Genomic DNA, 14,197 nt, shown 5'->3' with positions numbered 1-14,197 from the left:
GTGACTGGGGTGAATCGGATGGCCGAGGGTCTGAATCATCTGGAGGCTTCTGTCATCACGTCTGGCTCCCGGACTAGAACGTCTTGAAGGCCGGGCTCTCCGTGCGGCTCGGGCTTCCTGACAGCATGGCACCTGGGCTCCCAGAGGAGCATCTGAGATGAGCGTCCGAAGAGTGGGCCACCTGCACGGCCCCAGGCAACAGAGCCCCGGCGTCACGCAGCGTCCTTTCCACCGCGTTCTGTTGGCCGCGAGCCAACAGTCGCTAAGGCCTGCCCGCATCCGGGGGGCGGGAAGGAGCTAGGCCCCCTGGTCTCGATGGGGGTGGCAGACGGGGGGCAAGATCACAGAGCCAGCGGGGGAGGAGGGTTGTTGATGAGGTCGGCTGTGGAAAATAGAACACAGCAGTGTCGGCCACAGGCACCTGTCCAGGACGCGAGGCTCCAGAAAGCCTTGAGGGAGGAAGCTTCGTCTCCCCCGAAAAGCGCGGGAGAAAGAGAGGTCAGGTGGTGAAGGGGGGCGGTGTGGAGGGCAGCTGGGGGCAGAGCGTTCGAGGCGGGGGAGGGGGGGGGCACGTGTGCAGGGAAGCGGAGGGCAGAGGAGGAACGAAGGCGTCCACAGCCGGATGGGAGGGCCCAGCGGCAGGGGAGGAAAGCACCGGTGGCGGGGTGGACAGAAGCCAGACCACGAGGCACCCCGCGGGCCAGGGGAGGGGCTTGGGCTTTGTCCTCAGAGCAGCGGGAGGTCGCGTGGGGTTGTCCACAGGAAGCGAAGTGACACATGGGCACGTTAGGAAGTTCACGGGCTGCAGGGGGGGAAGCGGATGGGGCCACCCGAGGCCAGGTAGACGAGGAGGGGGCTGCGGCAGGACCCGTAATCCACTGGCGGTTGCAGGGGTGAGGGACGGGGAGGAGGGAATTCGGAGCCCCGTGTTGAGTGCTCTGGGCCCCGCGAGGTGCTGGCCCGGGGCTGCTTCTTAATAAATGACACCTGTTGTGGAACTTTGTACCGTGTCTCAAATGCAAACTCAAGCAAGGCCCTCCAGTGCTTGAAACGTTGCCCTCTGGCTGGAGAGGACTCAGTCCTGAGACTGGCCGCGGTTCCCCCGATGCCCTCCCTCCCACGCCCCCAGCTCCGCGCAGAACAGAACGAGACCTCTCACCCTCTCAAATCTGTGCCGCTGCCCACCTGCTCGCCTTCCCCTCCCGCGTGCCCCCCGGTCGCCTCCTCTCCAGTTTTCCGGGCTCAGGCGTGAAGTCACCTCCCCCAGACCTGGGGCACCCGCCTTGTCTCGTCACGCACACACTGGGATCTGTGGTCCCTCCCTTCTGCCCTGTGAGCTCTCGGTGGCTGGCTTCTGGCCTCTCGCTCACTGCCGCATGGCTGAGCTCTGGACGGTGGAGACTCCCATCGACACAGTCAGTCCTGGGAGCCGGGAAGGCACAGGAGACCAGAGGAGACATGCAGGGAGGAGGCCAGGGGGTGCAAGGCTCCCGACGCGTCTAAGCCACGCGGCCGCTTCTGCAGGAGGCCACCAGCCACACGTGGCTCCTCGTCAGCTTTCGCTTCCGAGAAGTCCAGAGCAGCCAGTCCCTCGGATACCACGAGACAGCGATCGGTTTCTGGCCGAAACTCTGACCATGGCTTGATGTCGCGGCAAGAACGCATAGACTTCCCGTGTCTGGTCACAGCTCAGGAGGCATCCAGAAAGGCGGAAGGTAAAAATCGGGATTGGGTGGGAAGGCAAGCTGGTGCAGCCAATCTGGAGAACAGCATGGAGGTTCCTCAAAAAAACTAAAAATAGAACTACCCCACGACCCAGCAATGGCACTACTAGGCATTTATCCAAGGGATACAGGCGTGCTGTTTCGAAGGGACACATGCACCCCGATGTTTATGGCAGCACTATCGACAATAGCCAAACTATGGAAAAAGCCCAAATGTCCATCGATGGATGAACAGATAAAGAAGATGTGGTCTATATATACAATGGAGTATTACTCGGCCATCAAAAAGAATGAAATCTTGCCATCTGCGACTACGTGGATGGAACTGGAGGGTATTCTGCTAAGTGAAATCAGTCAGAGAAAGACAGATATCCTATGACTTCACTCATATGAGGACTTTAAGAGACGAAACAGATAAGGGAAGGGAAACAAAAATAATATAAAAACAGGGAGGGGGACAAAACAGAAGAGACTCATAAATATGGAGAACAAACAGAGGGTTGCTGGAGGGGTTGTGGGAGGGGGGATGGGCTAAATGGGGAAGGGGCACGAAGGAATCTACTCCTGAAATCATTGTTGCTCTATATGCTAATTTGGATGTAAATTTTAAAAAATAAAATTTTTTAAAAATCGGGATTGGGAAGTGAGCACGCATGGTTGGTGGCAACAGAACTGAACCTCTCTGTTTGATCGTCTTAAAACTATAAACACAAAGCCCTAAGAGAGTAAAAAGAGAGGCATGGCTTTCTCCAGCTGACTCTTCCAACAACAAGACGAGGACATCATATGGGAACTTGGTCTTTGCAGCCACGCTGGTCAGCCACGATTTTCCATTTTAAGCCTCAATTTCCTCTTTGGAAATGGGAGTAGCGTTGTTTTAGGATTCAATGAAGTATATGCCCAGTGCCTGGCATTACAGGGGTACCCAAATGTCACATCTCCTCTTAGGCGCACTTAGAACTTGGAACACATATGCACCGAATGTTGGAGCCCCTAAATATATAAAATAAATATTAACGAACCTGAAGGAACACATAGTCGACAATACAGTTAGGGAACATCAGTATTCCACGTTCAACGACGAATAGTTCATCCAGACAGAGGAAAATCAATAAGGAAACATCAGACTTCAATGACACGTGTGCCTGGATAAACCTAACAGACATGGATAGAACATTCCATCCCACCCAGCAGAAAAACATCCTTCTCCAGGGCCCGTGGCGCATCCCCCTGGAGAGATCACATGTCAGGCCATAAAACAAGTCTTAATGCACCAAAAAAGACCACTGACATCACATCAAGCACCTTTTCCAACCACCATGGTACGAAACTAGCAATCAATTACAAGAAGAAAACCGGAAACGTCACCAATATGTGGAAATCAAAGGGCACGCTCCTGAACAGCCAATGAGTCAAAGAGAAGCCAAAAGAGAAACGTAAAAACATCTTGCCACAAATGAAAATGGAAATACAACGTATCAAAATGGATGGGCTGTGGGGCCCCCGGGTGGCTCAGTCGGTTGAGCATCTGACTTCGGCTCAGATCGTGATCTCATGGGTTCGTGAGTTCGGGCCCCGCATCGGGCTCTGTCCTGACAGCTCGGAGCCTGGAGCCTGATTCGGATTCTGTGTCTCCCTCTCTCTCTGCCCCTTCCCCACTCACACTCAGTCTCTCTCTCTCAAAAAAGAAATGAACATTTAAAAAAAAAATGTGTGGGATGCAGTAAAAGCAGTTCTAAGAGGGAAGTTCATAGTGATAAACACCTACATTCATAAAAATAATTTTTTGAACAGAGTCTGCTGCCCTTCCTGTGTTGTTCTCTGCTCCCAAATGGCTTAAGGCGGCTACAGGGAAAACTTCGTTTTTCCGTCGAAACCCCTGCTGTGGGACACTGGTGCGTCAATAAATGTGGCCCAAGGGCCATACCCCCTGCCCGCCCACCCCAGCACCACCCCGGGTCGGGGGTGGGGGGCGGAGGGGCTCAGGAGCAACTGCTAGGCGCGTGCTGACGTTCCGTGAACACCCACGACTATTTGGGTTCCCCTCGTATTGGGAGGGACAGAGAAAATCCGAGAGGCAGGATGATGTGCTCGGGGCGGAAGACGGGGCTTCGTGTCCTGAGTTTTCATGCGAGGCTGGCAACGCAGTTTCCCCTCATTAAACGGTGTTCCTTGTGGTGCACCATGCAAGCCGCATTAAACGTTAAGACCTAGTTAAATTTGTATTTCTTCAGGCTCAGTGGAAGCTCGGTAGATTATTTTTCCCCAATTAAACTAATAATAAACGTGATTTGGAAAAAAATAAAACAAGCTTGCAAAGGCCTGAGCATATCTGTTTGTCAGTTTCCCGTTACAAATAGAATTAGTCCAGACGTTTAAGTGGCTTCTGTGAGCCTTCCTCCTGTGGGCTCCCTCTGTGCATAGTCTCTGTGCAGAATGTTATTAGGTAAAATTTATCCTCTCTTAATTTATTAGATTATGTCTCTATACAGCTGTGCTTATTTTAACAAAGAGGTTTTTAAACAAATAGAAGTAAATGCAGATTTAATTTATTTCACCAGGCGAAGAATTCTCAAGAAAATCAATTTTCATTTGTACAGGTATTCTGGTGGCCCGGCACCCTCCTCGAGCCCCATTATTACAGTCCTGCTCCTTCTAGGCGGGCGTTTACGTGACAGATAGCTTCATTTCTCTGCCATGATTCTATTACTAACAGAAAAATATATTTAAGGAGTATTAAAGGTCTAACTTAAGCTGACAAGAGGCAGCAAAGCTCGTGTTCAGGCTTTCGCCGACTCGGACGAGCGGGACCCTTTGGGAAAGGCGCCGCGTCGCCCGCTTCTCTGCGGCCCCTCGTGTTTTGTTAATTTACGGAAGACCTTTAACATCATCTAAATGCAAGCATGGGTCTCAGCCCAGCGTGAGAGGGTCTGACGATGGATTTTCTGTAAATTCTCTCCGCGGGTGTACTTCTCAGAGTCGGGGCGTGTGTGGGGGGTGCCCACGGCAAGGTGCTAAGCGCCCAGGTCGTAACGCTGCAGTTCGGGCCATTTTTCCTAGCCTCACGGCTCATTGACACACATAAATTAGATCATCCTTTCTGTGCTCTGCCTAAAACCCTTCTGATGGTCTTCCATCATCCTCTCCAACCTCATCCCTTTCCTCCCCGCTATGGGTGCTCGATTCGGCTTCATCCGGCACGCGAGAGCCAAACACACACACGTCCTCCCATCGCTGCAGTCAGGGTTCACCCTGGTCGCGCAAAATCAGCCATGATGCGAACATTTGCGCCGTGCGAGTTGGCAAACACTACAGATCGGGGTTTTGGGCTGTTTTGTTTGTTTGTTTGGGGTTTTGTCGCGTTTTCTTTAGAGCCAGCTGAAAATTGTGATCCCTGCCCTACCTCCTCCCGGCCTCCCCAGGCTCACAGGGTTCCGGCCACACTAACCTTGAACACGTGGAGCTCTTTCCTTCAGGGCCTCTGCTTTGCCGGGTCCCCTCGCAGGGAGCAAGCTTGCCCATCGTGGCTGATGCTCTCAGTTCCCTACTTAGATCCCCTTGCGGCCCCCCATCCGTACACAGGCTTCCAAACTCTGACTGCCAGGATCGATTTACCCCAAGGATCTGCTCTGGCTGCCGTTCATTGCCAGCACAGAAGGCCTGAGCGCCAGGAACTAAGACCAGCCCCCACCATCCCCTTCACGAGGATGAGTGGGGGGTCGCGGATGAACTGCCCAAGTCCCCGACTCTGGATGGAGGGAAGGGCCGCATGCAACCCTCGTCTTATCGGCTCGCTTTTCCTGTCTCACTGCCCGGGACCACCTCCCAAATTAACTTGTGCTTGAATATCTGTCCCGTGCTCTGCTTCTAGGGGGATCCAAACTGAGATAGCCCCACTGTTCACTTGGTTGTGGCTCCTTCTCCTCCTTCAGGCCTCGGCTTACCTGTCTCTTCCGAGAGGCCCACCTGGCCACCAGCCCGTGCAATGTCTTCCCGCCCAACCCCAGTCCCTGAGAAATGCCAAGCCTGGTTTTGAACCCAGAGCTCTCTGGCTCTGAGACCGAGGGCTCCTACGGCACCACCAGCCGGGACGCTGTCACCAGGCGGGTTCTGGTCCTGTAGCTCTCCAGCGAGGGCTGGGAATCCGGAAGCGAGATCTTATTTTTCACGAGTTCCCACAAGAGATTTTCATGCACACTAAATAGTCCCAGAAGAGAGTTCTCGGAGGTGGCTTAATCGTGGAATGTGCTGTCTTTGCGGTAGGACTTGATCATGCAATTTACAACATACTCATGCACTCAACAAATACTTGTCGAACTCACAAGAGGACGCCTGAAAACAGGCACGGTCCCTACTCTCATAGACTTTCCATGTATGCTTGTCAGTTTTGTGATTGGACAATGAATTGATTCTGTTTTGTTGTTGTTGTTGTTGTTGTTTTTACTGTTTATTTATTTTTGAGAGAGAGAAAGAGAGACAGAGTACAAGTTGGAGAGGGGCAGAGAGAGAGACACAGAATCCAAAGCAGGCTCCAGGCTCTGAGCTGTCAGCACAGAGCCCGACGCGGGGCTCAAACCCATGAACCTCGAGATCGTGACCTGAGCCAAAGTTGGGGCAGGATTTGTGAGCCTTTACTGAGCGGGGGGTGCTGGGAGCGGTTCTGACGTGATCTGCGAAGACCGGCGACTCGTACTTGCCGTCCCGGGCAGTAAGGGATGTCTCGGTCCATGTGGAGCGGGCCCTGGAGCTAAGTACGCCTGGGTCTCCAGAGCACCCCGGCCACCCCCTCGTGCTGTGCCCGCGGTGCCCTAGCCACTCGGCAGGCGCTCATTGTCGAAGCAGGAAACATTCATCGGGACGGTAACACTTCAGTCGTCAGCAAAAGCCAGGGAGAGAGGGAAAAAATGCCTAAGTGCTAAATGAATTGATCTTCGTAAAATGATCATTATGCTGTCTAATAACATTTCCCGATATAAAGTCCTCCTATTCATATCTATTAACACTGTAAAGATTAAATCATACCTTTGTGATGATTTTCATCTTTTTTTAACCTTATTCTGTTCCAAAGAGTTGGTTGTGGACTGGATTATTTTGGGGGTGGGTTTTTTTTTCTCTTTTGCTTTGTGGGTTTTGTTTGTTTGTTTGTTTGTGTTTTTGGCCTTTATCTTCAGAATGCTCTAGTGGCATTCCGAATTCTTCCAACAGGGAGATACTGTACCTTTAATAACAGTTACGCGCATGGGGCGCCTGGGTGGCTCGGTCGGTTAAGCGTCCGACCTCGGCTCAGGTCATGATCTCACGGTTTGTGGGTTTGAGCCCCGCGTCGGGCTCTGCACTGGAGCCTGCTTCGGATTCTGTGCCTCCCTCTCTTTGTGCCTCCCCGCTGGCACTGTGTGTGTCTCTCTCTCTCAAAAATAAACATTAAAAAAAAATGTTGTTAAATAATGGTCACACACACACACAAGGATCTGTCCTGGGCTGTTGGGACTGAAAAGTCTACACAGGCACCCAGCTTGGAAAAGCATCCATTCTGCCGCTTTTCATTTGCAACACTGTTGCCTCTCTTACACACCACGTGGAGGTCACCGGAATGGGAGATCACCAGGTTGCATGTCCCGCCCGTCCCCTCGGGCCCTCTTCTGGCCGATTCTGAGCAGCAGGGTGGCTCCCGCTGGGCTCTGGGTTGACACAGGAGTCGGGGAGCAGCTAGGCGTGGGCTGCGGGCAGCGGGCAGCGCTCCCCAAGCGGCTTCCTGCAGGCGGCCTGACGCCCCGGGGCGAGCAAACCCACCAGCAGTGCAGGAAGTGAGGCTCGCGGCCACGTCGGGACTCACTTCTCAGCCTGGTGCAGGTGGGGAGCCCTGCCCTTTTGCCTTTCACAGCAACAGAGTTTTTTGAAGAAAGTATTACTTTATATACATACTTACCAATATTTTAAGTTCAGGCTTTTTGCTGAGCATCTGAGTGCGTCATCGGAGCTGAGTGATGATGAAGTACACACAGCTCACCCAGGCTGTCACCGGGCGTCCCAGGAAGCAGGCTCGGAGAGGGAGATGAGCCCTGCAGGGCCTCGGGCTGGGTGTGGTGTTAGACATGTCACCTGGGCAAGGGAGGGGTGGCCGGGTTAGGGAGGGCGTGTTATCCAGCTCACCTCCAGCCTTGAGGAAGGCCTCGGATGGCCCCGCCGGGGACCCCGGAGTTGGGACAACCCTCTGAGCCGTCCTGCCGTTGACCAGGCACCAGCCGCTGGCCCTCCTGGGATGGGGCGTGACTGGGGCCGGTGCCCTCTGGGCAGACACCCATCCAGGAAGGGGGCACATGCTGAGGGCATTCTGCCAGCAGCCTCCGGGCCTGTGGGGAGCAGGCCTTTATTTCTGCAGGACGAACTGGACAGCACATTGCACAGCCCATCACGCGTAGCCAGAGTGGTCGTTCTAAAAGGCAAATCTGACCACGTTATCCCTTTGCGTCCTTTCGTGGTTCCCAGCGCTCTTGGGGTACACACAGATCCCCAGCTTGGGCCTTCCCCGCCTGCGCAGCCTCATCTGGCACCGTCCCCATCTCTGTCCTCTGACCACGTGCTTGTTCTATGTCCTCCTGCCACAGGGCCTTTGCAAATGCTGTCCCCCTCTGCCCCAATCACTCTTCCCCCTTTACAACCGCCTAACTGACCCCATCTCATCTTTCAGGGGTCGGTTCCTCAAAAAGCCACCCCCGTTCCCTGACCAAGTCAAATCCTCCTACTCTAGGCTGTGAGAAGGTTTGTGACTTCCCTCGAACACAATTTGCAATTCCACCTTCATCGCTGATCACTATTTGACTGTTGTCTAGCTTCCCAGTGGACTGTAAGTGCCATGATGTGGGGCCAAGCCAGGTTGTCCTTCGCCGCTGTTTTCCCAGAGCCCCACACAGGCCTGGCACGTAGTAGGTACTCAATAAACACAGACTGAGAGAATAAAGCAAGTTCTTTGTAACATCGATAATACATATTGTTGATATGTGATAGCGTTCATATCATAATAACATTAATGAATTGATGACTATACGTGCCCTCTCATCAATCACTAACTCCCAGGCGACTGTGATGCCTTCCCACCGGCCATCTAAAACCGGCTGTGTCCCGTCCCTGAGAGCTCTGACGATTGGCCCTCCCACACGTTGATAAACAGCAGTGGGCCCCGAAAGATGCAAGGGAGCCATTTTTCCCAGCGAGGGCACAATTCACCGGTCGTGGGGATTTAGTAAGTGGCCCCCTGGTGGACTGAAAAGGAAAGGGCTTTCCCGGGTTGGGCCTGACCGGCTTCCTCTGGTGGCCATTGTGACACAGGCAAGGAAGCCGGACCCCTGCCGTGTGCCTGCCAGCGTCCCGGAACGCCTCCTGCACATGCTCGTTCCTAGGTTCGTATATCAGGAGCTAGAAGGGGCGAGGGCTGGCACTGGGGGGTGACACACAGGCCGCAGAATATTGGCCTGAGCGACCCACCTGGAGCCCTCTCACGACGGCCGCGGCAGCTGGCCCTGAGCCTCCGTTTCTCCTCCCTACCTTGGAATTCTTCCCATTTCGTCACCTCACATCAGTCCTGCTTCCTCCAGATCCCAAGCGTTCCCCAGCACTGCTGGCCCTGCGAGGGCTCCCGGGCGCCAGCGCTGAGCTCCCAGCGGCTCACCTTGTGCTAGCCTGCGGGCTCCCGAGTCTCCCCCGGGGACTGGCCTGCCTGGACAGAAACCGCCGGAGCAGGTGGAGATCAGAAGGCTGGGGAGGGGTCTCAGAGCGGCAGAGGCAGGTGGCTCTTTCGGGCTTACCGATTGCCGTCAGCTGGCTCGGCACCTCCCCAGGCCTCGGACTGGGGCGCAGTAGCACCCCTCTGTGCAGAGCCAGAGGGCCAGAGGCCCGGGAGGCACGATGCCGAGACCCTAGGATCAGGCCCCGAGGCTCGCTGCCTCTGCCAGAGGCTGCTGTCGGTGCAATTGTACTGACGCCTCCCACGGCACCCCCTTCGGGTTTCGTTCTTCGCACCGGGACGGGGACCTCGGCCTCCGAGGGAGTTGGTGCCGCTCCAGGGCCCGGGTGACGCCGAAGCCGCCCCGGACTGACCGCCTCGTTGCTGGTCCTGCCCCCGCCCATAGCTGCAGAAACGGAGAAATGCCTCTGGACCCCCCGCGTGTTCTCTTGGCGCCCAGGCCCTAGATGGCAGGTGAAGCCAGGAGCCACCTGACCAGGGGAAGAAACGCCCCTCGCCCCCGTGGCCTTCTGTTCCCAGCCCCGCGCTGGAAAGTAAATGTTATGCAGTAAATTCTTTCCCCACACCTCAGCAGTGCGTGACCAGAGCATTTTCCCCCAACCGATAGGATCATCCATCAATGCCAGGAGGTGGGATGCGGGTGTCCCGAGCTCCTGGCAAAGCTCCGCGGTTGGAAGCCACACCTGCGTCGGCACGACTCTGCCGGGGCCGGAGGACGGCGGCACCAGCCGGGACGGTTCCTCGGAGGACGGAAGGTGTGGGTCCCAGCAGCTCTTCCTCCAGATGAAAAGAGAAGCGTCTTTACTCCCTCGGGGGTGACGCGGAGTGGGGAGAGCAGACGTGGCCTGCCTGTCCTCTGGGCCTTCGAGGACTTGTACGCCATCACGTCAGCAGGAAGTGGGTCAGGTCGTGTTTCCAGAGAAGGAAAAGCAGCCGGCTCGGGCGCTCAGGCCACCAGATGGAACCTGCGTCTCCTGCTGCCTGGTTAGATGTCACCCCCACCCCCGCCTCCCCCAGGAGACAGATCCCCACCGCTGTGCGGACGCCTCCTCTCCTCGGGGAGAGTTGGGGGGCGGGGGGACAGCCACGGCTAATGAGGAAGAGGGGACGCGAGCTTTGGAGACACCAAACGAAAAAATGACACTCTTGGGCTCAGCAGAATATGAGAGAGAGACCACTTCTGAGTCTTCCCGGATGGTCGCTTTGTAGGCCTCCAGGCAGAGCTGTTGTTTTGGGCTCAACTCAGCAGAGAGGCCACCGAGGCTGACGGTTGTCCCCAGGGCCCAGCTCTCCCGACTGGCGCCTTGTTAACGCATCCAGAGCGACTCTCTGCCCACTGACCCGCGGCTGGCTTCCTGCCGGGGCCTTTGGTGGCTGTGACCCCGCGTTCTTCGGGAGAAGGTTCCAGGGTCAGAGCTAAATAAATAAATAAAACGAAATCTCCCGCTCTTCCTGGCCCGACGACACCCCATCTCCAGATATCAAGTCTCCCCTCTTCAAATATACGGTCGGCACCGCTGTCTGTGTTTTGTAAGGACAAAATAGTAAATATTATCTCTCTTCTCTGGCCATCAGCTGAGGACATGAGGGAAGGAGCATCGTAATTCTTCTCCTTATGAAGGTGAAAAGCATTACCCCGAGGATATTATTTAGTCCGGCCTTGACTCTCTAGTGGTTTTGGCTCAGCCGGGCTCTCAGCCATTTCAAAGCAGAGAGAGCCTTCGACGTGTCCGGGGGGGACCCTGCACCGTCCCCCTGCCGATCTGCGGGTCAGAGAACGGCGCCCCCTAGGCTTGCGTCGGTGATTCTCTGAGGCTTTTCACATTTTCCACGATGAAAACTGGTTCCAATTACCATAGTCGGAACTGCTTGGGCCTGACCACAGAGTCTAAACAAAGCCAAAACCAAACCAAACCAAACCAAAACAAAACAAAACACAAAACAGAAGGTGCTTAAGGAAAATATCAGTAGGTTCATTGGGTTTCTGTTTTGGTTTCTTTTTCTTTTCAATTTTTTTTAATGTTTATTTATTTTTGAGAGAGAGAGTGGGGAGGGGCAGAGAGAGGGAGACACAGAATCCTAAGCAGGCTCCAGGCTCCAAGCTGTCAGCACAGAGCCTGACTCAAGGCTCAAACTCATGAACCGTGAGATCGTGACCTGAGCCGAAGTCCGACACTCAACTGACTGAGCCACCCAGATGCCCCTCCTTTTTTAAAAATTTTTGATTAGATGCCAACAGCTGATCTGACTAACTTCCTCTATTATTTCCAGAATGCTCTGGACACATCGGGGTTTTACACCTTACCTCCTACTTCTGTTTTCAGTGAGTTCATTCTAGGTGCATGTGTCAGGCTTACACTCAATCCTGCTTTCATCTGGAGAACCCTGGATTTAGGAGCAGGAACCTGGCTTCCCCAGGTGGGTCTGTAATGGTCTTTCCAACTCCCCCGTCTCGGCCCCCATTTGCCGGCCTCCCCCGGGGACGCAAGGTCCTTCATGAATAGTGAAGCTCCATTTGCTGTCCTCACCCGGCACTTGGTGACATCAGGAACCCACCCATGTCCCCCTTGATGTGTCCTCCCAATACCGTCAGCCGAAAGTCAGCATCTCAGCCTTCCTCCTACTCGGATCTCCGAAGCGTGAAGAGACAGACTGTGGGTTTGACTTTCCGGCCCCTCCTCCAGAGCCCATCCCCAACCCCGACTGTCTGTCACCTCCAGGTGGCCTCTGCTCCATCCCTTGGGCCTGCCGTGGTCATCGTTCCCTGTAAGGTCCCCACTGCTGGCCTGCCCACCGCAAGACACCACACCCATCGACCTCTTGACACACGCGAGCTCCCCCGGACCGTCTCCTTGTCTACCTCGGAATTTTGAGCGAAACCCCTCCCCCCCAGCGCCTGAATCGCCCAAGGACCCCACACGCGCCCAAACAGGCCTGGCAACCCTTCCTCTCCTGCGATCAGTCCGCTATGCCCATCAGACCAGAGGCCTGATTCCTGGTCCCCTGCAGGACACCTTGGCCTGCCTGTGGCCAGCCTCCCAGTAATACCCAGACCCCTCCGGCCACGAGGCCCTCCTGCCTGGGGGCCTTTCACCCCCTAGTTCGCGGCGGTTGCCATCAACCTTTCCTTGGCCCGGGTGCAGCTCTCCATGGCCTGTTGTCCTACGGTGTCTTCTGATTCCCTCGGCTTGATGAATGGTACCCCACGCGCTCTGTTCGTGTTTGCATAGAAAGTCGGTAATTAGCTGTAGAGCTAAACTTGCCTGGGAAGACGCCCGAGAGAAATAAATTGCGTCGCGCCCCCTGGGCCGGCCCCCGTGTCCCGCCGCATCGCCGCCCTGAAATCTGCTGTTCCCGTCTTGATTACTGGGTCTTTTCCGCCTCAGAATTAGTTTTCAGGGTACCGAGCAGCCTCTACCAACAGCAGCCTTTTTCAGAAGGGTGTTATTTACCAGCGTTAATTTTGCTCCTATCGCTACGTGCTTGAAAATAAGTATGAATCTTGTTTATTTTCATTTGCGGCTTGCACCAGCAAGGAGCAATTGGAACTAAATTATACGTGTTCAAGGAATGTACTCACATATTTCTGGGCTGTTGAGAAACATCTTGCCGGACAAAGCAGGGTTCAAACAAAGCTACAAACCAAACCGTTGTTAGCTTTAGGACCCCCCCCCCCCCCCCCGCCCCGAGCCCGGCCCTTGGGGCCACGACAGGCCTGGGAGGGGAGGGGGGTTTGTTTTAGTTGCAAAACCTGCTGGCACTTTTGTCGTCTGTCTCTCTCCCATCCCTGGCAGGCAGGCCGAGGATCGCATCAACTTAATGGTTCCCAGCCCATTAGAAATGCAAACCTTTTTATTCCCTTGTAAATAAATCTCCGTTTATTTCCGGGGCTGCCGGAAAGGAATGAGGCGGACAAGGAAGGACTTTCTCAACCCGTTATTCTCTGCTTCCTCCCAGGAGAAGCCCCTGGGGGGGGGGGAGGCCCTTGGGGAGTTGAGAAGTCAACAACCCTACCCTCACGTGATGTGCCATCTAGCAAACGAGGAGGTCCCGGGAGCCACACGTGGTGACCGGCGTGGGAAGCGCTCTGGGGGGGGGGGGGACACCAGAGGAGTCTGAGAAACAGTGGCAGGGACACCCCCTCTAGGCTGGGGATCGAGACAAGGGCTTTCTGAGCACCCGGCCTGCACTCCTGACTCTGGCAGAGATCGGAGTTTTTCTGTTGGACTCCGATCAGGGATTGCCACCGGCTTTGTCGTTTACCGCGTGTAGAAGGTGCAGCACAAGCCTTAAACACCGTGTCACTGCAAATTTGTAAATGTTTCTGTTCCTCTTTTTATTTTTTTTATTTGTCATATTTTTGAGGGGGCAGGGGCAGAGGGAGAGGGAGAGAGAGCTCACGACTGCGGGATCGTGACCCGGGCAGAAATGAAGAGTCACATACTCGCATGACTCAGCCACCCAGGCGCCCCTCTGTCCCTCTTGACCACCTGCCAATTCCTCAGATTTGAAGTTCGGATTTTTACACTCAAAATAAAACATTTAGGAATCCCCCGGGGTGGTTGCAGAAGAGACCCCGTTTCCCCACCCCTCCCGAAATGCGTGCCCTTTGACCTGCAACTTCCCCAATGGAGAGGCTGGGTCTGTCTCCCAACCCCCGGAGCGAGAGTGCCCATGTGATTGCCTCTGGCCAATAGGATGCAGCAAAAGAGGGAGCGAGAGTGCCCATGTG

At 54.9% G+C, this 14,197-nt stretch overlaps 1 pseudogene; it reads right to left on the bottom strand.

Annotated features, from left to right (window-relative positions):
• Window positions 1–9,848, bottom strand: part of LOC124519346 (40S ribosomal protein SA-like) — a 107,731-nt pseudogene extending 97,883 nt beyond the window's left edge.
• Window positions 9,849–14,197: the final 4,349 nt, after the last annotated feature.

Source organism: Lynx rufus, unplaced genomic scaffold, assembly GCF_022079265.1.
Source record: "Lynx rufus isolate CCGP_SWC_20201006 ecotype Redwood Valley unplaced genomic scaffold, mLynRuf1.p SCAF_27, whole genome shotgun sequence".
Classification (NCBI taxonomy): domain Eukaryota; kingdom Metazoa; phylum Chordata; class Mammalia; order Carnivora; family Felidae; genus Lynx; species Lynx rufus.
Note: the sequence above shows the minus strand (reverse complement) of the source record. Positions and strands in the feature narration are given on the sequence as shown.